General features: G+C 49.3%; 1 protein-coding gene across 6 annotated transcripts in view; it reads right to left on the bottom strand.

Annotated features, from left to right (window-relative positions):
- Fgr (FGR proto-oncogene, Src family tyrosine kinase) overlaps window positions 1–10,468 on the bottom strand; it is a 32,172-nt gene extending 21,704 nt beyond the window's left edge. Inside the window, exons 1-2 of one of the 6 annotated variants that reach the window (XM_028760019.1) lie at window positions 10,246–10,468; window positions 1,275–1,337 (exon numbers count right to left, since the gene is read on the bottom strand). The gene's annotated coding sequence lies outside the window, so the exon portion shown is untranslated. Of the gene's footprint in view, window positions 1–1,274; window positions 2,886–6,274; window positions 6,804–10,245 lie in introns of those variants that run through there. The other 5 variants (XM_028760014.1, XM_028760017.1, XM_028760016.1 and 2 more) reach the window with 5 other exon arrangements.
- Between the last annotated feature and the right edge of the window lie 15,694 nt (window positions 10,469–26,162).

The raw sequence follows: 26,162 nt of genomic DNA, 5'->3' as shown, positions 1-26,162 counted from the left end.
CTGCTTTCACCTTCTAATGGCTGATGCACTTTTGTTTTTCCAGACAGGGTCTCATCATAAATTGTATATGTCTGGCTAGTCTAGAACTCGCCTTGTAGAGTTGACTGGCCTTGAATTGATAAAACTCTGCCTGATTCTGCCTCCCAAGTGTTGAGATTAACAGTGTGTGCTACCACCACTCCTTATTTGGTTTGTTTGTTTATTTATTTTTAATTATTTTATTTTACGTGAATTGGGTATTTTGCCTCCATGTATCTCTATGTAAAATGCTTATCTCTGGTGCTCAGGGAAGCCAGAAGATGGCTTTGGACCCCCCCGGAACTAGTTACAGACAATTTGAGCCATTGTGTGGGTACTGAGGATTGAACCTGGATCTGTGAAAAAGCAGCCAATGCTCTTAACCATCTCTCCAGTCTTAGGCTCAGTTCATGTACTTTGACCCCTGTTGCTTTGATATACTGGGTTTCTGTGAGTCCTTTATGGTATTCCTTCTCCCCCGTGTGTATTTATGTGTCTCTAGACATATGATTGGTGTGTGTGTGTAGTTCTTGAGGAATGTCTCTGTGTGTAGAAGAATGTGCTGGCCTTGAAAGGAAGCTCAGTTGGTAGAGTGCTCGGCTAGCATACATGAGTATTCGACCCTCAGAACTACATAAACTCAGCCTGGTAGTATGGTCCTGTAATCCCAGCCCTCAGGAGAGGGAAGCAGGAAGATCAGAAATTCAAAGCCATTCTGAGCTACATATCAAGTTTCAGGTGAGCCTTAGATACATAAGACCTCATCTCAAAAACAAAAATATATTCATGTCTGTGCATGTATTTGGTCATGTGTATGTCTGTTTATATACATATGGTGGGCAAGTAATTATGTGTGCATCTGTGAATGTGTGCGCATGTGTGTCCGTGTGCGGTTGTGTGTGTGTGTGTCCATGACTGTACACAGCTCTGTGTGAAAAGGTATGTGCCTGTCTCTGTGTGCATGTGTGTGTGTGTCTTGTAATACACATCTGCAAAGCTGCCTGTGTTTGTGAATGTTCCAGGCCAGAGTGCTTGCACCTGGAGATTCCCTGCAGAGGGGGATCAAGGCCATTTCCTGTCATGAGTCCAGCCTCCAGCCTCTCAAGCTGCCTCATTCTGGCTCCTCTATCCGTTTCCTAGCAACAGGGCCCTTGTAGGAGGAGGGGGCTGTAAGGCAGGCTTTGTGGGGCCCAGAAAGGCCACCCTACCCTGTTTTCTGACCCTGAAAACTTCAGTGCACTTCCCACCCTACTCACCCCACAGGCCCCCACTCCTGGGTCAGTAGGACTGATGCATGGTCCCTGGAAGGTGGCGGAAACCTGAGGGTGAGACAGAACAGCGGGAAAGATAAAGCAGGCCTTGTCAGTATTTCTGCCAGCCAGCTGCCCAGATCCTACCCTCTTCAGGAAGCCAGAAGGCCTGAGCTCTGGCCCATCCTGACTTCTCTCTTCTTTTTTTTCTCCCATCACTGCTGGAACATTTGCATATCCATCCACACATAGGACACACCAGCTGTGCCAGCTCTTGCACACTCGGTCCCACCTGAGATGTGGCAAGAAGACACATGCGGGCACAGCCACGCAGCATCACAGCGGACGCCAGACTGAGTGCCTTTGCCCTTGTGACCTTGTCACTGCACAGAGCTCTCGGATGAGCTCTGATGTACAACAGCACACACACATCTGTACCTAGACATCTGTGTCCATGTGTCCACACAAATATGTATGTGTATACTTGGCTGCTTCTCAGGTTGGCGCGCTCACACGCTCAGTGTTGTTCTCAGGCTCTTCTTTCACACCAGAGCACTACCAAGCTGTGCTACCAGAACCTTAGTCAGTCAGAATCTCCTAAAAATGAGCTTGATTCTGGAACCCTGTCTCCGCCCTCATCTTGGGCCCATCCCGGCAGACCTGCTGATCTCTGGTGGCAGGATGAAAGTGACAGTCTCCTACAGACCAGGGTTAGGCAGAGGCCCAAGACAGAAGCTGGAGCCACTATAGTCTGCTGAAGAGATCTGGGAACAAGCCAAACTTTCCCCAGCAGCTATGCCCTGTAAGCAAGTCCACAAGAAGGTCATTAAGCAAGGGGTCCTCACCCTACCCCACCCCCTGCCGGAAAAACTCCCTCATTGCAACACTCAGAGGAGGAACTGCCTGGGGAGAAGCCTGGTTTCCTAAGATGTAACAATGTCTAATGTTGTAGGGTGGGGCTAGTCCAGGGACAGCCAGGCAGGGTCCCTCACAGAGGGCCTGAAGGTCACAGCCCCCATCCAGTTCACCCTCTCTCTCACCAACATACTCACCTCTTCCAGGAAACCTTTCTTCCTGGATCGAATAGGTCTAGTTGCTGGTGTCTGGTCCAGTCACCCCAGAGTCCCAGGCTACACCCTGGCTTCTCTCACCCTTTTACCAAAGCCATCATCTGTGTGTTGAGGTGTTGAGGTGACAAGTTAACATGCATGTGGTGAGTGGTGAGGCAGGCTGTGACAAGAGGCCGGTCCAAACCAGTTTCTCCTCACTCAGCCTTATTGAGATGCTCACCTCAAGATCCCCCAACCCCCACCCCAGGGAGTGAAGAGCCAGCACGTCTGAAAGGGCCCAGCCTTCTAGGCTGTTCAGGTAGGGGAGGGAGATGGAGGAGGATGTGGAAGGGAGAGACACCCACACACACACCAGGGCCTAGCTGAAGAGGGTTCAGAGAAGAGGAGAGGAGAGATTGGGTAATAAGCAAGCAAGGGCTACAGGTGAGAGCAAAACTCCTCTCACCAAAACACAAACATAGGCCTCAGAGCCTATGTTCACAAGCTACTCAGTTCTCCCGTACCGCACCTCAGACATTACGTAATTTCTCAGCCACACACAGGTCATAAAGACTCTCAAACGTCATCCATACTGGCCAGGCGGTGGTGGCGCACGTCTTTAATCCCAGCACTTGGGAGGCAGAGGCAGGCGGATTTCTGAGTTCGAGAAGTTCGAGGCTAGCCTGGTCTACAGAGTGAGTTCCAAGACAGCCAGGGCTACACAGAGAAACCCTGTCTCGAAAAAACCAAAAAAAAAAAAAAAAAAAAAAAGTCATCCATACTGATCTCCAAAGACATGCATCTATGACTGTATCTTACAAACACCAACCTACAGCCTTCATCCATTGCACACATGTGCGCATGCACATTATACATGTACATACACACACCATGGGACCTCTCCACAAGAAAATAAGTTAAAAATGGTAGCCCCTTCCTGGGTATCTACAGGCCACTTTAAACACTTTGCCTGTACTATGTCATTTCATTCTCCCTACCAACCCAGTTTTAAGTATTATTATTGAGGAAGCAACTGAATCGCGGAGATGTTTAGCTATTTGCCTAAGGTCACGCATGTGAGGAATCCCATCATTTGGGACTAGAATCTGAACTATTTCCCTGCATTGCTTATCGATGAGAAAGAGTTGAAGCCATTCCTGAAATCATATGCAAATATACTGCCTGGGTATGACCAACTGGGATGAATGCAGCACTCCCCTGGAAACCCAGCCCTACCCAGAGCGCTCCTCTATAGGATACAAACTTACACAGCCCAGGAGCCCTCAGTAGACACAATGTTGCCACTTTAGTAATACCCAAGTGTATATTGCTAGGGCATATCCCTCACAAGGGAGCCCCGGTAATCTGTCTGCCAGTGAAAGAGGAACATTCAAAGAGAAGCTCTGTGGGCTGAGCTGGAGTACTGTCGGGGTGACAGTGTAACCAGCGGGCAAATTTGGACAGGCCTCAGGGCTCTGTCACGCCCAGACTTTGAGGGGTCTGTGGCCCTAAGTGGACCTGGCTTTCCGGTATGAGTATACTGAAGGACTCAGGCATGGTGACAGCGGATGTGTTTGAGACCCAGTGCAGGGAAGAACCACACTGGATGTGACCACATGAACCAATGGAAAGATGGGGAGAAAAAAGAGGCAAAGACTGAGAAATATAGAGAAACAGTGAAAGACACAGGCAGCTAGGGAGCTGTGAAGAGGAAGAGAGGAAGATGGAAGACGGGGTGGTTTGTTCATAAACTGATTTTTCAGGGGATAGGGAGAAAGGAACCACAACAACAAAAAACCCCAAGCTCCCATTTTGTAGCATTTGCTAATTTTCATGGTGTAAATATTCCCACTGTGGCTGATTTAGAGCTACTGGAGCAACTTCCTGATGGCTGGGCCCGGGAAGGGAAGAGAATGAGCTCCCCTGAGTCAATGTCAGAGAGCCAGCACCTCGCTGCCAGAGAGAACCCCAGCCAGAGACCAAGAGACAACATTCCAGTTGAAGAGTACCAGAAGACCAGCGTAGTGGTGCGCCCCCAAAATTCTAGCATTCGTGTACATGAGGCAGGGGCATAGCACATTTAAGACTTGGTGCCACAGAATCCAGAGCTGATGCTATGGAGTGCTTGCCCACCATGCCCAAGGCCCTAGGCTCAGTGGTTAAGAGCACTGACTACTCTTCCAGAGGTCCTGAGTTCAATTCCCAGCAACCACATGGTGGCTCACAACCATCTGTAATGGGATCCAGTGCCTTCTTCTGTTATATCTGAAGACAAGACAATGATGGTATACTCATATACATATAATAAATAGATAAATAAACCTTTAAATTTTTTTAAATAAAAATATGAAGGGATTTGGGAAGACATCTGCATTGCCGACTGTACAGCATCCCTCCACATGCATGTACACACACACCCATATCCACTCATGACATGTACATGTATGTACACACGGTGGTGGGGTGGGGAGGGAGAGACTGGCCTAGATGAAGAGATCAGAGCTGGGTAGAAGGAGCTGGGTAGTGGGAGCCTGTTCTGTCCAGTCAAGCATCTTCATGAAAAGTCTCTCTCCCTCCTCCTCTATGCCTTGATACCAAGTTCTGACTCCCTAGGGAGTCATTGCACTCTCCAGAAGCCTGGGTGGTGGTAACTATTAGTGAAAATGTGTTAATTTATTAAACATTTACACAGTGACTGGCATCATGCCAAGAAATTTCTACACGTGGTCTCTTTAGTGACCTCCTGGGGCAGGTTTTAGTTTTAACCCTTACTGGATTAGGACACTGAGGTATGGTGATCTTAAGTAACTTGGGAAGCGAAACAATACCGACCAGTGTGGGCACCTTGCGCACTGTTCTACTTTGCAATCTCTGCAGAAGCCAGAAGCATGATCACGTGCCTCTTTGAGTCCCCACCGTGTGCCAGCCCTTTATAATCAGATTCTAAATCCAGAGCAATATGACACGATCTGTTCTCTCTCCCTTTTCTTCTTCTTCCTCTCTCTCTCTCTCTCTCTCTCTCTCTGTGTGTGTGTGTGTGTGTGCGCGCGCGCGTTTGTAGGTCAGGGAACAACTTGTGGGAGTTGGTTCTCCCCTTCCACCATATGTGTTCCAGGGATCAAACTCAAGTTATCAGGCTTGTTGGCATTAACCGCTGAGCCATCGTGGATGAAGGATGGCACAGGTCGATAGCCCTTCTGTCTCTCCTAGGTGGCAGTGAACTTTAGCTGCTTGCTAAAGTCAGAAAGAGAGCAGCAGCAGCATTCTGTGCCACTCAGAAGCGTCGGTTTGTTTATGAATGTGGTATTAGTTTGCTCTGGTGCTAGGGTTTCAGCCTAGGACTTGGTACCTGGTGGCCATCTTCTCCACCACAGAGCTGAACCCCAGCCCCAAATAAGTCTGACTGAAAGGAATCAATTCAGCTGCGGGCTGATGACACACACCTTTAGTCCCAGCACTCAGGAGGCAGAGGCAGGCAGATCTGGGAGTCTGAGACCAGCCAGGTCTACAGAGCAAGTTCCAGGAGGGCCAGAGCTACACAGAGACAGAGAAACTTTATCTCAAAACAAACACAGAAAAAAAAAAAAAGGAAAAAGAAAGAAGTCAATTAAAGAGCCCTATCAAGGTTGAAATCAGATTATGGATATCACAGCTAAGGGCTAACTCTGGACCACAAAACAGCCCACTTCAGTATCTGCCCCTGTTTAGTATCTGCTCCTGTGTGATAATCATCGCCCCCTCCCCCACCCCCACCCTGTCTCTTCTTCCCTCTTGTCCTTCTTCCTTCCCTCCCCCGCCCCTTCAGGGCATACAGGATCTCTCTGTGTAACCCTCCCCTTCAATTTGTGATCTTTGCGCCACAGGGATTAAGTGCTCAACCCCACCTCCCCACCTCTGTTCTTCAGGAGGCTGTAGCCTTGGATGAAGGACAACACATCGGAACATCCGGTTTCTCACCTGTGCCCTCTGGGCAGAGCAGCTGTGAGGATTTCATAAGAAGCTCTAGTTCACTGGCAGCGGCCAAGAGGGGCTGAGAGCCACAGCTGCAAAGAGGCCCCCAGGGGCACTTGGTCCACCCGCCTTCTTGCATATATCAGAAAAGCGACTTCCCTGAGAGGTCACAGAAGATTCAGATGACTGTGAGACTCAGTCCACACTTCTGATCCTGGCATTGTGGCTGGACTCTCCAAAGCCTGGGTAGGATCATGCTGTCCCTGACTGGTAAATGTCATTCTTCCCACACGGTCAATGGCCAACTGAATCTGTCTTATGGCAGCTGAACACCCAACAGGGAGCCTGCCTCCCACATACCTGTGTTCCTGGACACAAGAGCCCCAGTCTTCTCACTCTTTCTCAAGAGTCCTATTTCCTATTTGATGAGGTAAGACTTGAGATATCCTGACCTCCCCAGCCTGACCTCCAAGTATGAGGAAGAACTGGAGACAGGGTTAGGTTCAAAGTCTGTCTCTGTGTGACAACTGGCTTGAGACACTGGGCAAGTCAGTCTATCTATCTCTCAGAGAGTTAGGGAGACAGATCTCCCTGAAGCTCCTTGCGTCAGATCCCCGTCTGTCCTTGAGCATGGTGGGTGGATACCCAGTCAAATTCGTGTCCTTTGTTCTCTCCTCAAAGGACTTCCTGAGGCCGAGGTAGACAGAGGCGCAGGGTTGGGCAGGGCAGGGGAGAAAGAGAAGTTCCCAGACAAGGTGGGAGGCATGAGCAAACCCAGTAAACCCGGACAACCTCACCAAAAAGGAACTAAGACTGGGCAGTGGCAGGAAACCACCTCCTGCAAGAGTTCCGGTTTCCCCTCAGAGCTTGGGGCAGGGACAGTCCTGGGCTGAAGGGGCAAGCAGGAGTCTAAGGTATGAGGGCATTGCCATCCCTCACGACACTCAGAGCTCTGACTGGGGGCTTTCAAGATCCTCCACTGTCTTTCCCTGAGCACTGATACTCCACAGGCCCCCATCTCCCTCAGCAAGGCTCTCACATCTTGTTAACTTTACACTGTCCTTTCTTGAGACCCACAACTGGTCCAGTCCTGACACCATCTTGACACTATCCTAGCTCTTTCCCCAACATGGTCCTCAAGGTGTCAACTGAGTTTCCCCCACTAGTTATTGGTAAAAGTGGATCTGCCAGGCTCAGCACAGCAGTCTGAACCTTAAATCCCAGCACTCAGGAGGCAGAGGCAAGTGGATCTTTGTGAATTCGAGACCATCCTGGTCTATACAATGAATTCTGGGGTAGCCGGAGTTACACAACGAGACCTGGTCTTAAAAAGAAAGAAAGAGCCAGGTAATGGTGGTGGTAGTGGATGCCTTTAGTACCAACACTCAGGAGGCAGAGGCAAGTAGATCTCTGTGAGTTCGAGACCAGCTTGGTCTACAGAGTTCCAGGGTAGCCAAGGCTACACAAAGAAATCTTGTGTGTGTGTGTGTGTGTGTGTGTGTGTATATACCAAAAACAAACAAACAAACAAAAAACAGACAGAAAGAGACACAGACAGAGACAGACAGACAGACAGACAGATAGAGACAGAGAAGCAGAGAGGCAGAGAGAGAGAGAGAGAGAGAGAGAGAGAGAGAGAGAGAGAGAGAGAGAATGCAACCTGCTGTCTGTGGTGGTCCAAGCCTTTAATCTCAGCACCCAGGAAGTAAAGGCTGAGGTGGGCCTCTGTGAGCTCAAGGCTATATAGTGAGACCCTGTCTCAAAGAAGAAAGAGAAAAAGAAAGAAAAGAAAAAAATGGTTCTATATATCTCAGGAAATTACTCATCACCCTTTAAAACAAGAATCTGGTTACCTAGCCTGGGACTTAGGGTTCCAGCCATGAGTGGCAGATGAGGGACAAAGAGTGTAGATGCCACAGTGTGATGATCCCTTCGTCCTGAGAGAGTTGGATGGAGCATCCTGCCTTCTTCACCATCGGCCTGCCCAATGTGCTTTATGGAAGGGACTTGGCTGGTCACTCAGCTCTGCCGTCCCTGTCCCTTTCTCAGCCTGCCAGGACTGGTCACTTCCCTTGTCACTTCAGTCTCGGGGAGCTTCAGAGCAGATCCGGAATAACCACACATAAGCACCCAGGCGTGAACACGTTCACTTCAAGCCCACAGCACACTGGGGAGCACGCTCGCTCACACAATCTCATTCACAGCTTCAAGCCTGCTGGGGACCAGGAGCAGATGAAGGCAGGAGCCCCATCCACCATTTCTTCCTCTCTCTCTCTCTCTCTCTCTCTCTCTCTCTCTCTCTCTCTCTCTCTCCCCCTCCCTCAGTTTGGCTACCTCCTCTGACATATCTACATGCTATGAACTTCTGCCCCTCTAGTTAACCCAATCCGTCCACCTGCCCACCACAAATGGAAGGATGCTCACAGCGTCAAGTTCTAGACCACAACAGGCTTGCTTATAGGGTGCCCACCTGGTGTGGAGAGTGGGGTACAGATCTGAGCCCTGCTGACCTCCTCGGAATGGGCTCTACTAAACAAGACATTTAGTAGATGCCAACTGTATGCTGATTCTCAGAGCCCCTGTCAAGGAAGCTTTCTCGTCCTCCACCTTTTGAGAAGGCAAAGAACTCACTGTGTAAAGCAAACTGGCCTGGATCTGATAGAGATTCATCTGCCTGTTCTTCCAGTCTCCTCTCTCCTCCCCTCCCCATCCCCTTCCATTCTGTTTACCTCACCCCACCTATCTTTCTGCTTATGTAGCTCATGGTGGTCTCAAACTCGTGACAATCTCCCTACCTCCGTTTTCTGAGTGCAGGGATTACTATAGGCATGCGCCACTAGGTATGGGGAGAGCTAGTTTCTCCCCCAAAGTTCCAATGAGGAAAGCAAAAATCCAGAGAAACCTAACTCTCCTTGAGGTCTGCATAGCAATTAAAGGCCCATTCTTGTCAGGAGACCAGGTCTCTGAGACAGCAGATCCCAGAACACCAAGCAGCGCCCTCCCACTCCCTCCGTTGTGCAACATACCCGGACCAAGGACCAAAAATGGGGACGAAGGCGGAGACCAAAGGTGGCTGCCAGCCTTGAGCCCGCAGCGGCCCAGAGCCAACTGGCCTCATTGCCCTGTGTTCCCATGGAAACAGCCCCTGCGGGTATTGGCGGTCAAAAGCAGGATTTCCGTCGGGGCTGCCAGCAATTCCCGGATCCCGAAGGGGACACAGACCTTGACCGCCACCGCGGATAGGGAAAGGCACCTAGGGAGATCTGGTAGCCCAGGGTGAGGTCTTCCCCAGGAAACCCAGACCCACGCCTCCAGCACCTGGAAGGAATCTCCAGGGCATCCGGAACCCGCTGCCCCAGTGATGCAGCAAGAGGACCTGGGGGGTCTGCAAACTCCCCGCTTCCCTCTGCGGAATCCAGATAACGGGCCTCTGAGACCCCAGAATTGCACTGTAGACTCCGCATTTTTTGCAGAAATCACTCGCTTAGACCCCTTCTCGGGAACCGATTCCCTCAGTATCCCCTCCCGACCCTTCCAGTTTCCCCACCTACGACTACCCTTCTCACAGTCCCCTCAGCTTCTTCCCTTTTCTCCCCCTCAAAGCCTTCCAGTGTTCTCCCTAGACGCTTTTCGGGGACCCCACAGTGCCTTGCATCCTTTCAGCCCTCTTCCTAATTTTTATCAAATTTACGACACAAGTTCCCTCCCTTTCCCCATTTAGACTTTTAGGGGGAACTTTTGGTCTGCCTTCGCCATACTGCCTCGGCCTTCTCCCAGGTTTTTAAATGAATCTTGTCCAGCTTTCCTTAGTTTTCCTTCTTACTTCCCTTCCTGGATGGGGTCCCCACCCCAGTCTCCTGCTCTCAGCTTGCTCAGCTCTCAGAGTTCAGGGTTACCTCCAAATCTTCCCTCCAGGGTGACAGACGGGGGCGGGGCAACATCTGCCCTACCAGCCCCCACAAGGTTTGGCCGCCTACCTGGTCTCAGGGGAGCCAGCTGCCGGTGACCAGATCTGGGGCAAGCCAACCCTAACTTCCAGCAACCAGGAGAGGCGATGTGGGGGGACCGTGAGGTGCTACTCGCTCTGTCCCTACTACCTACTCTGGGCAGGCAGGAGGAAGCCGCCTCGGACTTCTCTTATTTTGGTGGCTGCGGAGGAGGAGGAGGAGGCAGCCAGAGAAGTCGCAGTTACGCCTCAGCCCGAAGCCAGCTGCCCAAAGCCGGGAGGGGCCCCCAGATCCAAGGTCCACTGGCTCCCACTTCCCGCCTTTCAAGGTTACTGTGGATGGGCTCTCCCAGCGCTGTCCCTGAACCCCAGATCCTTCCCAAAGATCCCCAGAAGGGACCTGTTCCTGTAGTCGCTAGAGTGGGATATAGATGGGGTTTTGGCCATCCCAAAAGGCTCCCCCACTCCCCACTCATCTTCCAGGTAGGAAAACCCAGAGCCAGGTCAGAATAATTTGGCCCAAATTCACACAGTCTGTTGCCTTCCACTGCTGTCACCAGATTTGCCAAGGATCTTCTGCCTGTCACTTATACCCTGCCGCTCTGGGCGGTGGAGATAAGGCCCTGCCTTTGGGTAGCTGCTTTTCGCAACAATCAGCTCACATCAGACCACAGCCACACACTAGTTTTAAAGAAGCTGTGGAGAGTCCTTAACCACAGTGTCTCTTGGGGATCTCTCCCTCCCTAAACTCTCCCCAACCTGATATCCCTCACCCCCCAGTATAACCTCTTTAAAACCAAGGTCCAGTGAGAGCCAGGAAATCCCCCCCCCCTCTGGCCTGGGGAAAGAGAGCTATGGTTGAATTGGAAATTTCTGTTGGGAGGGTGATGGCTTGAGGCATGGAAGATGTTCAAATGGATGTGAGGGCTATGCTGATGATAGGCAATGACACGTGACTGGTTTTAGAATCAACAGCTCGGGCACATGCAGTCAAGTGTGTTTCTACACGTAGACAGGGGTGTAGGGGGCTGTGTGTGTGAGCACACGTTCCGGAGGATCACAGTGTAACATGGCGTCAGCAAGTGATGGATGCAGATGGGAATGCTTCTCTCAATGAGCCATGGCAAACACCTTTAATTCCAGCACTTGGGAGACAGAGGCAAGCGGATCTTTGTGAGTTCGAGGCCAGCCTGGTCTACAGAGCCAGTTCCAGAACAGCCAAGGCTACACAGAGAAACACTGTCTCGAAAAAACAAACAAAAATGCTTCTCTCTTAGGAAAATATGACATGGGGTGAGGAGGAAGAAAGGAAGGGCTAGTGGAGGTTCAGGGACGGTGGGAGGGTGGCTTCACCCTGCCGGGATAGCATTACCACCATTATAGAGCATCCTTTAAGTAGGCCTTGGCCATTGGTCCATGTGTTTAATTAACAAATAAATGTGTGTCATGGCCAATGGGACCCAGTCATAGGGAGCCCAGATACAAAAGGGATAGCCTAAACTAGCTGCACTCCCAGCTACTCAAGAGGGTGCTTGAGGCCTACGGATTGGAGGCCAGCCAAAGAAGAATAGTGATTCTCTACCTCAGAAGAGGGAGAAAGGGAGGAGAGAAGGGGGGAGGAGGAAAGAGGAGGCAGAGGCAGGCAGGGAAATAGGACAGGAAAATGCAGAGGTTAGGGGAGAAGGGAAGAGAGGACAGAAGAGGGGAGAGGAGGAGAGGAAGGAAGAAAAAACAGGAGGCAAAAGAGAGAAGCAAGGGAGAGAGGGAGGGAATAAGGGAGAGAGAGACAGAGAGACATACACTGATCTTGGAGGAATTGCTCTGTAAGTCTAAATCTAGCTCCTGGGTGGCTCCCTAGGGGCCTTCCCCAATGTTCACCCACTTCCCAACAGAGCATACACAACTCTTGCCTGGAACACTCTTCTGGTCTGGAAACTGGCTCCTTCTGGTTGGTTACTGTGTGTGTGCTCCCTCCTCAGAGAAGCCTTCCTGACCACAGACTTCTGCCCGATGCTATCTGGTTGCAAAGACAGACTCCCTAGCTGTTTCCTTAGACAAGGTATGCTCATTTTCCAAATCTCCGTTCTTCGTGCAAGGCTGCAGGAGACTCCAATTCACAAAAACTTGGGGAGAAATCCGGTAGTGATCATATCAAGTGCCCACCACATGGCAAATGCTATGTGTTTGTGGACACTCGTTCACGTCTTTGATCAAACTTCACGTTTTTGAGTCACTGTCAGCGCTGGGCAGGATGGATGCTAGGCTCTGGGAAGGATTCTGGCATAGTCTCACGGCACAGAAGCAAAGCACGGGGCCAAGAAGCCACAGGATGACTCGGTTGAGACCACTACTTCTCTCTCTGCGCTATGTTCGTGCTCCTTTAAAACATTCCAGGTGCTGGAGAGATGGCTTGGTGGTTAAGAGCACTGGCTGCTCTTTCAGAGGTCAGGAGTTCAATTCCCAGCAACCACACGGTGGCTCACAACCATCTGTAATGGGATCTGGTGCCCTCTTCTGGTGTGTCTGAAGGCAGCTGAAGTGCACTCATACCTTAAATTAATAAATAAACATTATTTTTTTAAATCCGAAGTCTGACAGCAAAGGCAAAAATCAAAAGACAGTCTGTCTGCCTCCTGCCCTCTGTCTCCACTTCCCTTTACAGCCAGCTTGGCTTCTCCTGTCCTTCGTCATGCAAGACCCATGCATGCCTAGAAGCCCAGCCTACAGGAATCCAAGCAGCCACTTTCCCTGAGGAGACTCGCGGCCAGGGCTGTAATTCTTTGACTTCGGGAGAAAGCTCCTGGGGCCTGGCCAGATAGACGCTGTAAAGATGACTCTGGCTCCTCTCAACCTGCTGGGGACTCAGCTTCTGCCATCTTTTTTCTTTTCTTTTTTCTTTTCTTTCTTTTTTTTTTTTTTTTGATTTTTTGAGACAGGGTTTCTCTGTGTATCCCTGGGTATCCTGGAACTCACTCTGTAGACCAGGCTGGCCTCAAACTCATAAGTCCACCTGCCTCTGCCTCCCAAGTGCTGGGATTAAAGGCGTGTGCCACCGCTGCCCAACAATCCACACATTTTTAAAAAAGATTTATTTATTTGATGTATGAGTGCCCTATCTGCATGTACACCTGTGTGCCAGAAGAGGGCATCAGATCTCATTGCAGATGGTTGTGAGCCACCATGTGGTTGCTGGGACTTGAACTCAAGACCTCTGGAAGAGCAATGAGTACTCTCAACCACTGAGCCATCTCTCCAGCCCTTTATTTCTTATTTTATTGAGGAACCATGGTCCACTTCTTATGGATGAGGAAAAGTTCTTGGGAGAAAAATACTGTCTTGGTGTGAGCACATAACAGGACAGTGGCTGTCAATAGGCCAAGAGAAGAGGCTGTAACATGAACCATACTGGAGATTGCTCAGTCTTCAGAATGTTTTTGTTGTTTAAGAAAAAATAGAAAAGAAGTTGGGCAGTGGTGGTGCATGCCTTTAATCCCAGCACTTGGGAGGCAGAGGCAGGTGGATTTCTGAGTTTGAGGCCAGCCTGGTCTACAGAGTGAGTTCCAGGACAGCCCAGGCTATGCAGAGAAACCCTGTCTTGAAAAACCAAAAAAAAAAAAGAAAGAAAGAAAGAAAGAAAGAAAAAAGAAAAAGAAAAAAGAATTGCCAATGATTCTGTTTTAGTTATTTTGGACTGTAACAACATCACTACATAAATGTGCCTTCTTACAGTTCTGGAGTCTCTGAGTCCCAGATCAAGACTCAGCAGGGGTGATTTCTGCTGAGGGCCAGTTGTCTGAATTGTAAATGGCTGCCTTCTCTCTCCTTGACCTCATGTGGTGATAGCAAACCTTCTGGATCACCAAATTCCCTAGTCCTTAATCCTTTAGGTAAAGGCCCTACCCTGATGACTTCATTTAAGCATACATTGTTTCTGGGAAGGTCCTCTTCTGAAACATTGCCACATAGGGGAGAGAGGAAGGCCCATGAGTGGGGGAAGGTGCTAAAACCACTGACTGGGGTGGGGGGAGGGGTAAAAGTTTAAAGAACAGCCTGTTCACACGGTGTGAGGGCACCAGCTGATGCCACGGTATCGGCCCAGAGTGATCCCCTCTTCCGCACTGTGGATCTGGCTGACCACGGTGCTGAACTGGTGGCCAGTATACACTCATGGGATTACTGTAAAGACACTTCACTGGACAGCATTCATTACCTCCACAGATGCTTGGCAAAAATCCAATCAAATGATCAAGCCAAATATGGTCATTTGCCTGGTCTTGTGTAGCCAGTGAGCTAAGAAAAATAAGTTAAGAGACAGGTGAGATTGCTACGCTGCTCAGACCGGCTTCAAGTTCCTGGGTTCAAAAATTTCTCCCACTTTAGCTCCCTGAATAGCTGGAACTGCAGGAACAATTCGCCTCTTTTAGCTTTAACTGTCTGTCTGTCTGTCTGTCTGTCTGTCTGTCATCTATCCATCTACTGAGATAGAGTTTCTCTGTGTAACAGCCCTGGCTGTCCCAGAACTTAATCTATAGACCAGGCTGTCCTCGAACTAACAGAGATCTGTCTGCCTCTGCATCTTAAGAGCTGGAGTTCAGCTGGGCAGTGGTGGCGCACACCTTTAATCCCAGCACTTGGGAGGCTGAGGCAGGTAGATTTCTGAGTTCGAGGTCAGCCTGGTCTACAGAGTGTGTTCCAGGACAGCCCTGTCTCTAAAAACCAAAAAAAAAAAAAAAAAAAAAAAGCTGGAGTTCATGGCGTGCACCAGTACGCCAGGCAACAATATATTTTAAATTTTGCATTATGCTAATTTATTTATTCGTTTGGGGGGGTTGATGGCAGTTTGAGAGAGGTAGTTCTCTTCTTTTGCCATGTGGTTCCAAGCCCTGAAACCAGGGGTTCTGAGGACTGATGGACAGCAAACGTCTTTACCTGCTGAGCCATCTCAACAGCTCCTTGACAATGGTTTTTTACATTTCAAATGATTTCAAAATGACAAAAGAAGTAAGAATAATATTTCAGGGGATAAGAAAATGAAGTCAAAACCAAATTGCAATGTGCATAAACAAAGTTGGGAACTCGGCCAGGCTCCATTTGTGCTCAGCAACTTTCATGTTACCATGACAGAGCCGAGTAGCTGCAACCAAGACCGGATGGCCAGCAAAACCAAAAATATTTATATTCTGGTCCTTTACAGAAACAGTTCGCCACTCTCTGCTCCACATCAACTTCCAATTTCAAAAGAGGAATCGGGTAACTATCATTCTGTGAGAGCTTCCAGACCTGTCTGCAGTGTGGGGTCCCCGACCGGATCGCTCTAAAAAATATGTGTCAATCTTTATCTACACAGTGAGGAGTTTAATAAGGTCAGCCTGGGCTATACAAGATCTTATCTCAAGAAGGAAAGATAGTGGTGTACCCTGGGAAATAGTTCAGTAGGTAAAGTGTTTACCTCACAAACGTGAAGACCTGAATTCAGGTCCCCAGAATCCACATGAATCTGGGGGCAGAAGAGCTTGTCTGTAATCCCAAAATTCCTAGGGTGAGATGGAGGAAGCAGACGGGAATCTCTGGAAACTTGAGAGCCGGTTAGTCTTGTGTACATAGCAAGGAGCAGCAAGAGTGTACACAGCAAGGAGCAGTGGGAGACTCTGTCCTAACCAAGGTGAAAGGTGAGGCTGTCACCTGAGCTGACAATCCCGGGTTGTCCTGACCACTCCGTATGAACTGTAGCCTGTGTGCACTCATAGTCACACACACAAAGGTGAGTACACACACACACACACACACACACACACACACACACACGCTTGCACACTCGAGCACAGGCAGACTTAAAGAAAAAAGAAGGAAAAACTAATTAAAAAAACGAAGCAGGTGTGGGGTGAGAGTTTTAATGTATAAGAAAGGGTCACCATGACATGTAACGTAAGAACCTTGAATTGAATTCTTTTGGAAGAAAGAGCCAGTAAGGGCAGATATGTTGGGGAATGTGCATAATTCCAACCGGTGAGAAACAGAGGAAGGAGGATCTCTGTGAGTTCAAAACCAGCCTGATCTACATAGTGAGTTCCAAGTCAACCAGACCTGCATACTGGGGGGAAAAACATAAAACAAAACAAAACAACAACACAAACAAACAAACAAACAAAAAAAAAACTAACCAAAATTAGTACTAGCAGAGGTAGGAAGGGCTCTGTGGGCTTGAAGCCATTCTACTCTACATAGCAAGTTCCAGGTCAGCTACATAGTGAGACCCTGTCTCAAACCAAACCAAACCAAGGCTAACCAATACATATATACATACATAATACATACATACATACATGCATACACACACACACCAAATATACATACATATATGCAGTACAACACATGTTCACACATATGGACACACACCAAATATACATACATATATGCAATACAGCACATGTTCATATATGCACGCATGTACACACAATAAACATACATACATATGCAACACATGTACACATATATGCACCCACAATGAATATACACGTATGCAATACAACACATGTACACACATATTCTCTTTCACTGAGCTGTGCTCTCAGCTATGAACACATGTACACACATATGTACATATATACATATACACATATGCAATGCAACACATGTTCTCTCTCTCTCTCTCTCTCTCTCTCTCTCTCTCACTGAACTGTACTCTCAGCCCCCTTTGCTGGGATTTGTTCTTTCCTTCCTAGGCTCCAAACTCCACTGTAACTTATCATAAGAGTCTGACATCCACTAGAATGCTGGCTGGAGATAGTGATGAGGAGGAACACATTCTGGTGGGCTGGGGTAGGGCATGCCTTCCTTTTGTTGTTGTTTGCCTGGAGGTCACACCCAGAGCAGGCTATCACCAAGCTGCATCCCCCGCTGCTTTTATGTGGCTGCTGAAGGATGAAGAGCAGGTGGCTCTAGGGTCTCAAATGCTAGAGATGACCCTTATTTGGGGAGCCCCAGATGGCAGAACTCTGACCAGACGCAGCAGCTAAAGCAAGCCAGCTTTCATCTAGGGAGCAAATTCACCATCATCAGCACAGATTAGCAGCAGGGTGCTTGGTGTCAGGAGGAGACAGGGTGAGGCAGCACAGGGCAGGCAGCCCCTACAGATGGGCAGACGATGGGTCTCCATGGTGATTCTACCACCAATCCTTTACCTACCTGCTGAGCTCTGTCCTTTTGTGCCCAGCCTGGGCAATTCTAGGCAGGTAGCATTTTCTCCCTTTTCAAAACCTTTTTTCATTTTCTGAGATAGGGCCTTGTTAAACAGTTCCTGCTGGCCTTATGGCCTCTTGAGTGCTAGGGTTGCAGGCTGAGCCACCAGTCCCAGCCCTGCCAGCACTTCTTGCCTGCACAAATAGGGATACATTGGCTCTCTGTGCCATGTATGGAAAGGTGCACAGAGTTTTTATGTTTTTGTTTTTCTTTATTTATTTGAGACAAGTCTCACTATATTGCTCTGGCTGTCCTGGAACTCACTGTGTAGACCAGGTTGTCCTTGAACTCTCAGAGCACTCTCTAGTTCTAGGAGCACAGAGGGAGGCAGAGGCAGGGGGATCTCTATGAGTTCAAGGCTAGCCTGATCTACGGGACAGCAGGGCTACCCAAAGAAACCTTGTCTTGAAAAACCAAAGAAAGAAAGAGGGAGAGAGATCGAGCAAGGGAGGAAGGAAAGGAAGGAAGGAAGGAAGGAAGAAAGAGAGAAAGAGAGAAAGAAAGACAGGATCTTTTTTTTTTTTTTTTTTTTTTTTTTGGTTTTTCGAGACAGGGTTTCTCTGTGTAGCCCTGGCTGTCCTGGAACTCACTCTATAGACCAGGCTGGCCTCAAACTCAGAAGTCCACCTGCCTCTGCCTCCCAAGTGCTGGGATTAAAGGCGTGCACCACCATCGCCCGGCAGGATCTTATTTTGTAGCATAGGCTAGCCTAGCATTGTGTAACCTAGGTTGTCCCCAACTTCAAGCTTATCCTACAGCCTCAGTCTCCTGAGTGCTAGGATTGCTATCATGAGCCAGCACACCTGACTTCTAGCCGCCTTTTTATCAAAAGACTCCTACTGTCTCAAAGCCACTCACCCTGGGGCAATGATGGGACTGTGTCTAGGACACTGACCTAGCCATGGAGCTCAGGACATTTTGTCTTGGCAAGTCCAAAACAGGCAGCCCCCTACATTTGGTAACTGCTATCCTATTTCTGGTCCCTGGGGCTTTTGGCATGGGGACAGAGGCTCTGTGGGCTACAGTGCTGTAAGGAAGCCTGGGTGGCCTCTGCCCAGCTTCCCCACACCAGGATGTTGACTCTCTCAATGCCATGAGCAGGAGGCTGGGAGGACTGGTGAATTCCAGCAGGAACCTGTATCAGGGCACACTCCGGGGAGACTTGAGGTTAACAGGGAGGAGTGTGCTATTAGGGGCTGGAGAACATCAAGATGGCTGAGTTATTGTCCAGCTGGGGCTAAAGAATTCCTCCAAATGGGTCAGTGGATGAGATGGCTGCCCAGCACTTGCCACCAAGCCTTGCTTCTGAAAGTTGCCTTCTCCTCCCAAGTGCTGAGATTAAAAGCATATGCTACCACTGCTAAGACCCTGTCTTTAAAACAACAAAACAACAACGGGGCATAGTGTCACAGCACTGTGGAAACAGAGAGAGGTAGATCTCTTGAGAGCTCAAGGCCAATTTGGTCTACATAGCAAGTTTCAGGATAGCCAGAGCTATATAATGAGACTTGTCTCAAATAAATACATACAACAGAAAAACTCTATGCCTGTTATGTTGTTGACAAGCACACATGAACCCACCCATACCCACATTCAATAAATAAATCTAATATGTTTCAGAAAAAGAATTCCTGGACTGGAGAGATGGCTCAGAGGTTAAAAACACACTGGCTCTTCCTCCAGAGGTCCTGAGTTCAATTTCCAGCAACCACACGGTGGTTCACAACCATCTGTAATGAGATCTGGTGCCCTCTTCTGGCCTGCAGGCATACATGCAGACAGAATGTTGTATATGTAATAAATAAAACAATTTTAAAAAAAATTCTGCAGAGGCAGGCGGATTTCTGAGTTCCAGGCCAGCCTGGTTTACAGAGTGAGTTCCAGGACAGCCAGGGCTACACAGAGAAACCTGTCAAGAAAAACCAAAAAAAAAAAAAAAAAAAAAGAAGAAGGTTGGCTCCTTCCAGGGGAAGCTGAACTGCCGGGTAGAAGGATATGTGGGTAGGAGTTGGAGTCTTCTATTGGGACAGGTGGAATTCTGAGACTTGAGAATCAGCATGGGTGCTGCATATGGCCTTGGTGACTCCTGCCAAAGGGTCTCCTTTTGACTGAGCTTGTAACGATTTGGAGATTTGGGAGGTCTTTGAGAGGCTAATAGTGTGTTTTCTCTTGTCCCCCCGGATCATTCTGGACTACTCCAGACATAGCAGTCCTTCAGCTTAGGCAATGGGATTGTACTGTGACCAAGGCCTTGGGGACCATTGACTGCTGTGGTCTCCAAGTCCCTGAGCTCTGCGTTTTTAGGTAAGAGTCAACCTGGCCAGCCCTTTTTCTTTGTTTGCAGAAGTCTCTTTCCCCGGGTACCTTTCCCATGAACGGGAATCCTACAGAAGCAGAGAGTCTTCCTGGGGTTCTCTGGTAGTCTGTGCAAGCTCTCCTGCTTTTAAACGGTAAAGAGAGCATCACGCTGTATAGCCCAGGCTATTCTCAAACTGGCAATTCTCCTGCCTCAGCCTCTGAGGTGCTGGGATTGAAGATGTACACCTCCACACCTAGCTAGTTGGAGTCAGTGCAGTTCTTGCCTGAATACTGGAGCCCTAGGCTGAAGCTACCTGTTTGTTTCCATGGCCCCTGCAACTTTCTACACCCCATGAGAGCTGCAGCCAGGAGCACTCCGTCTGAACTACAAGTAGTGTCAGTGGATGACAAGAGGGAAAGAGGTGTGTACCAGTTATAAGGGATGTTGGAACCCCTGGGTACAGTTCCTGACCATGATATCCTGTGTAGCGTTAGCTGCCCCACCCCCACCCCTGGACTCTCCCTTTGACAAGTGCCTGTTAAAACGTGCCAACTCCTGCAGCTGCTGTTCAGTCGGCTGCACTTGGCTCTACCCTGGCGCCTGGGATGGAGTCCCAGCCCATCTTCCTGCCAGTGTACCCCTGCTCACTCACACACCCCAGGTCACGCACAATACAGCGAAATGGTGTCTCAATGTCAGGAGTGAAACATCTTTCTGAGAAGGCTGTGTCTATCTATACCTACCTAGAATCCAATCCTTTATTCCCCGCAGAGATAAAGGCTCCCTGGGCGGGCGTCAGGCAACTCCGGGATTTGGGTAGGTAGTAGGTACCCTCTGCAGTCCTCTTGTCTTTATCAGTTTGGGAGGAGAGAACAGTGTTTGTCCCTCAGAGACTGCCAGGTCACTTGGTTTGGCTTATGTCCAGGCTTGGAGGCCCCACGATGAGCAAAAGAAGGAAGGGAAGCCGGAAGATCCTTAGTTAGCACCTACTGTGTGCCAGATCTAGATACTAAAGAGAAGGAAATCACTCTTCTTGCTCCACAGATAAGGACACTGAGGTTGCAGAGCAAGGTCACTCCTAGCAGCTGCAGGAAACCCTTGGAGTGAGGCTGTCCCTCAGCCAGCACTGCTTGTCTGTCAGACCCTGACATGAGCCTCTCCAGACAACCTCATTCTTCCTCCTGGGTGACCTTGAACAAATCACGTAAAGGCTGTAAGCCTCAGGTTCCTCATCTGTGAAATGCACGTTAACACTGGGCTACGTGAGGTAATGCCGTGACCAGTATGACAGGCCAGGTAAAGACATCGTGATCAGATAACACCAGAACTTGGAACTAGTACTTTAGGGACACAGCCCCACCCTGAGGACATAAAGCCCTGCCTTAAGAATGTATAGTGTTGGGGTGGGGAGAGGGCTCAGCCTGGCTGTGCTCCAGCCCTAGAATCCACATTTAAAAAGCTGTGTGAGGTGGCTGGGCTTGCCATCCTAGCATTGGGGAGGAGGAGGCAGGAGGATCCCTGCTCTCTGTCCAGTCAATCTAGTCTAACTGGTAAGCTCCTGTCCCAAAGGTCAGGCCTTCCTGAGGACGACACTGGAGGGATTGTCATCCTCCCTCTACGTGTGTGTACACATACATATATGCACACATGTGTGTGTGCACACTCTTGAGTGCTCACACATACATACACAGATGTGTGCGCATGCACTATTCTTATCCCCATGTTACAGACAGGGAGACAGAGGAGAGAGATGTTGAACGTTACATACATCAAGTGCCTCTCAGATGGTCTGTCTTGGGCATGGATGGATGGATAAACTGATAGAAAGCTTGCCCAGGATGTTCAAGGCCCTCAGGTCCCTCCCCAGCACCACAAATAAAGTAGAAAACGGTATTTGGCTACATTGGGCTATTTTGGCTCTGCCTGAGACTGCCTGAGAGACTGGAGGCTCTAGGTGAGGGGTTACTTCCCAGCCTTCGACAGCCAACCAGGTTTGACACAGAAAAAAAAACCCTTGGCCCAGTTGCTCTGAGAAGCACTCAGTTAAACAAAGAGGAAATCAGTTCTTCATGGCTGCAGAAGTAATTCCAGTTAGACGGCAGGAGGGACTTACAGACAAGAGAGGAACTAAGCAGCAGGGGAATTCCTCATCAGAGTCAGGAAATGACATAGTGGTCCCCGTAGACAGCTCCCAGGGCTGAGCTCTGGGAAAGGAGAGAGCCTGTGAGGTGCAGGCACAGTTCCCACAGTTCCTGCACAGGGGAGCCATTGTCTCATGGAGGAGACATGTCACACCCTTGGGTCAACAGCCAAATGTGAAGGTCACTTGGAAAGGAGAGAGTCGAGCTAGGAGAGAGAAAGGGAGGGGGCACCTCAGAGAAGGAGCCCTCGTGGTCATGAGAGAGGCATTCCAAGACCAACAGGGCTGAGGAGAGGGTGACAGTGTCTCAGGGGAGTCACATTTATGGCACCACTCCTGTGGGCCTGCACGCTGAGCGCTTGCTTTGCAGATGGTGTTTGGCATCTCTGCTGCAGATATTTTCTGTGTGAGGTTCTGCCTGAGATGGGGAATACAGCTGGGAATGCTGCTCCTCCCCTCCTGGACCGTGGCTGTGGGAAGAGACAATGGACAGATACCTCACTGAGGGGGAGGTGGGGGTAGTGGTGGTGCTGGTGGTGGTGGTGCAGGCTTTGAAGTAGAAAGGAAGGCAGGGAGGGGCCTAGAAAGTGTCAGCAAGCACTGGTCTTTGGAAAGCAAACCCTTAGGTGAATGGAGGCCTTCCCCCCCTCCCATCACCACCAGAGGTGAGACTCTAGCAAAGAGACCAAAAGGGAGGGGCCTGGTGCAAAGACCCTGGGGTGTATGTAGGAGAGAGAGAGAGAGAGAGAGAGAGAGAGAGAGAGAGAGAGAGAGAGAGAGAGAGAGAGAGGAGGATGGATAATGAGCTGCCATTGAGCCAGACGGATGGCCCAATGCCAGGAGCTTGCTGGCCACAGTAAAGATATTTGATCTTGTGAATGCGTAGGAATCCACTGGGGGACTTCTGAGGAGTGTAATGAGATTTAGGGTTTTCTTTTGGCCTTGAAATTGGTATTTAGCTCAAAGATGGCTTTGAACTTCTGATCTTCCTGAGTGTTGGAGATTGTTGTTGTTGTTGTCATTTTGAGACAGTCTCACTGTGTAGCCCTGGCTGTCTTAGAACTTGTTTTAGACCAGGCTGGCCTTGAACTCACAGAGATCTTCCTCCAGAGTGCTGGGATTAAAGGCATGTGCCACCACCCACCGCCCGGCAAGTGTGAGAACCATAGGGGTGTGCCACCACTCCTAAGTTCATGTGGAGCCAATAATGGAATCCAAGGCTTTGCCCACGCTAGGCAATCGCTCTAGCAACTAAACGACATCGCCAGCCCTGGTCGGACATGCAGGTGTCGTTCAGTTAATGTTTTAATGTTTGGGCTACATCTGCTAGGCCGATGTTCTATCACTGAGTTCCATTGGAGGCACCTGCCCCCCTTTTGGAGATGGAGGGGAAATTTCGATGTGACTCAGGTTGTCACAGCACCCAAAGTCACAGGATTACATATATGTGCTGTCATGGACATTTTCTCATTCTGTTTGGTCACTACATGGTATTCCATCACCTGGGCAGCCTGGACTGTAGGAGCCCCAGCCTCTGACAGACATGAGGCCTGTTTCCAGTTTTTTCCTAGAGCCTTTGCTGATAACATGGCGGAGGACAACATTCTACATATGTACCTTCTCACTCGGTCAAGAAAGATCTAAAGAATAAAAATGTCCAGAGATAGCTGTATTTGGATGTGGTTGTAATTATGATGGATTCGGCTTAGATGTCCTGTCCAGACCTTTGCCAGTTTGTGTCTACACGAATGACAGCACTTTCTTTTTTTTTGTTGGTTTTTTTTTTTTTTTTTTTTGGTTTTTTCGAGACAGGGTTTCTCTGTGTAGCCCTGGCTGTCCTGGAACTCACTCTGTAGACCAGGCTAGCCTCGAACTCTTGAACTCAGAAATCCGCCTGCCTCTGCCTCCCAAGTGCTGGGATTAAAGGCGTGCGCCACCACCGCCCGGCAGCACTTTCATCTCTTAACATAACTTGGTCAGGGCTGGTGAGATGGCTCAGTGGTTAAGAGCACTGATTGCTCTTCCAGAGGTCATGAGTTCAAATCCCAGCAACCACATGGTGGCTCACAACCATCTATAATGATATCTGATGCCCTCTTGTGGGGTGTCTGAAGACAACTACAGTGTACTTACATATAATAAATAAATAAAAATTTAAAAAAAAAAAAAAAAAACATAACTTGGTCATTTTATCTTAAGGGTTTAGTAGTGCCTGCGTGCAGGTTGAGTGCACTGTGTGCTGTGCCCAGCACCCAGAGCCCAGAAGAGGGCATCAGTGGTGAGTATCATGTAGGGTGGGTAGGTGCCATTGCTCTTCTCTTTTTTGTTTTTGTTTTTTTTTCCGAGACAGGGTTTCTCTGTGTAGTCCTGGCTGTTCTGGAACTCACTCTGAGCCATCTCTCCGGGGAGGTCCCCCCTTTCTTTGTTTTGGGACAGGTTCTCTCTTATGCATCCCAGGCTAGTCTTGAATTCACTATGTATTTCAGGGGCGTGCACCACTGTGCCCTGTTTATATGATGCTGGGAATTGAACCTGGGGCTTTGTGGAGGCTCAGCAAGAACTCTTTCTACATGCAAAGCTGTCTGTGATTGCCCTTCTGGGAACTGTCAGGTTTCTGACTGTGCCTGGGCTTCTCTTAGGCTGTTGGTCATTTTCATCAATTTCCAAGAACTCATTATAAAGTAGCAAAACAGCCTTTTGTTGATGGGAGCAGCCAACGCAGCCCCCTTTCCATTTGTCACTCATCTTACGAGTTGATCTATAGCGTTTTCCCTCGCAGGAGTTTTGGGTTTTCATGTGTTGCCTTTATCAATTTTATTTACTTATTTGCCTTTTCAGTCATCATTAGACTTTTCCCACTATGAGGTTGTAAAGCCTCCCGAGTTTTCCTATTTGCTTTTATGGTTTTATTCAGAGGTTTACTAGCGCTTGAATCTTTGCTCCTTTGAGGCTCATCCTGGTGCTCCCTGGAGCACAGATCTATTTTTGCCCCACCCTCCCTGCTCAGCTGGCTGCCTGGCCATCCCAACCCCATGTATTAGAGACTCCCTCTGCCCTCCAACAGGCTGCCTTTATCAACTCCTGGATTCCCGAGTGCATCTTTCCTGGATTCCCGTGTGCACCCTGCTCTATTTCTAGACTTTCTGTTGTAGTCCCTAGGTCTAGTTTGTCTCTTCCTGAATTTCCAACCAGCTTGTTCAGTTGCTGAGGCTTTTTGTTTGTTTGTGGTGTTTAGGATTGAACCAGGGCCTCACCCACATGAGCTACTTGAGGAGGAAGCTTAAATAAAATACTATCACCTAGTGGTGAGAAGATTAGTGTTGTCTTCTCCTTCCTCAACACCTTTTTGGGGTTTTTTTGTTTATTGGAGGAGCAGTGGGTGTGGAGTGTGGCATGGACCAGAGTCTTGCTAGCTCAAACATTCCAGTCACCACAGCAGTCCCTAGCCTCCGGAGAGCAGGGATCATAGGCCATGCTTGGCTCGCCATCCCCACCTCACCCCAACTCAAACAGGGTCTCACTTAACCCAGACTGCTTAGAGGAGAGCCAGGGCTGATTTTGAGCACCTGGTCTTCATCTCTCAAGTGTTGGGATCACAGACAACACTCGGATCCTACAGCCTCCCTCCTTTCCTTCCCTCCTCCCCTCCCCTCCTTTCTTCTTTCCTCCACTTCCTTTCTTCTTTTCCATAATTTATTTTCTCTTCCCCTCCACCTCTCCCTCTCCCTCCTGAGCTCTCCCGGGTCTCACAGTCCAGTGGGGAACAGAGAGCAAACAAGCAATTTCGAGCCATTCAGTCACTCTGCAGAGAAGTGATAATAAAACAGGTGACGGGACAGAGGAGGAGCCAGAGAAGGAGGAGGAGGAGGAGGAGGAGGAGTTCTCATCTGCCAGGGAGGAGGGAGGGGGGCATCAAAGACGGAAGGAGGCCCTGTGATTCCCTGGGGAATCTGGTCTGTGGGAAGCCTGCGCTAGGAGGGCAGAAGCAAAGGTCTGAAAAGGGAGGCAGCCTGCAGACAGCAGCTTAGGGGGCACAGTAAAGGGATGGAGGCCAATGAGGAGTGGCTGGGCCTTGTAGGTCACAGCAAGGACACTGGCTTTTCTTTTAGGAGGACAGTTGGCGGAAGGGTGGCAAGTTCTGACCTCTGTCTCCAGAGGATGGCTCCAGCTGCTGCCCAGAGTGGTGTCAACTAGGAGGGCGATAGATAGGATTTGCGGGGAGAGAGGAGCTGAGTGACCTGTTTCTTGGCTCCTGCCTTCCCCAGAGGGC

This window comes from Grammomys surdaster, unplaced genomic scaffold, assembly GCF_004785775.1.
Source record: "Grammomys surdaster isolate TR1022 unplaced genomic scaffold, NIH_TR_1.0 126313, whole genome shotgun sequence".
NCBI lineage: Eukaryota > Metazoa > Chordata > Mammalia > Rodentia > Muridae > Grammomys > Grammomys surdaster.
This window is presented reverse-complemented; position numbering and strand designations above follow the sequence as displayed.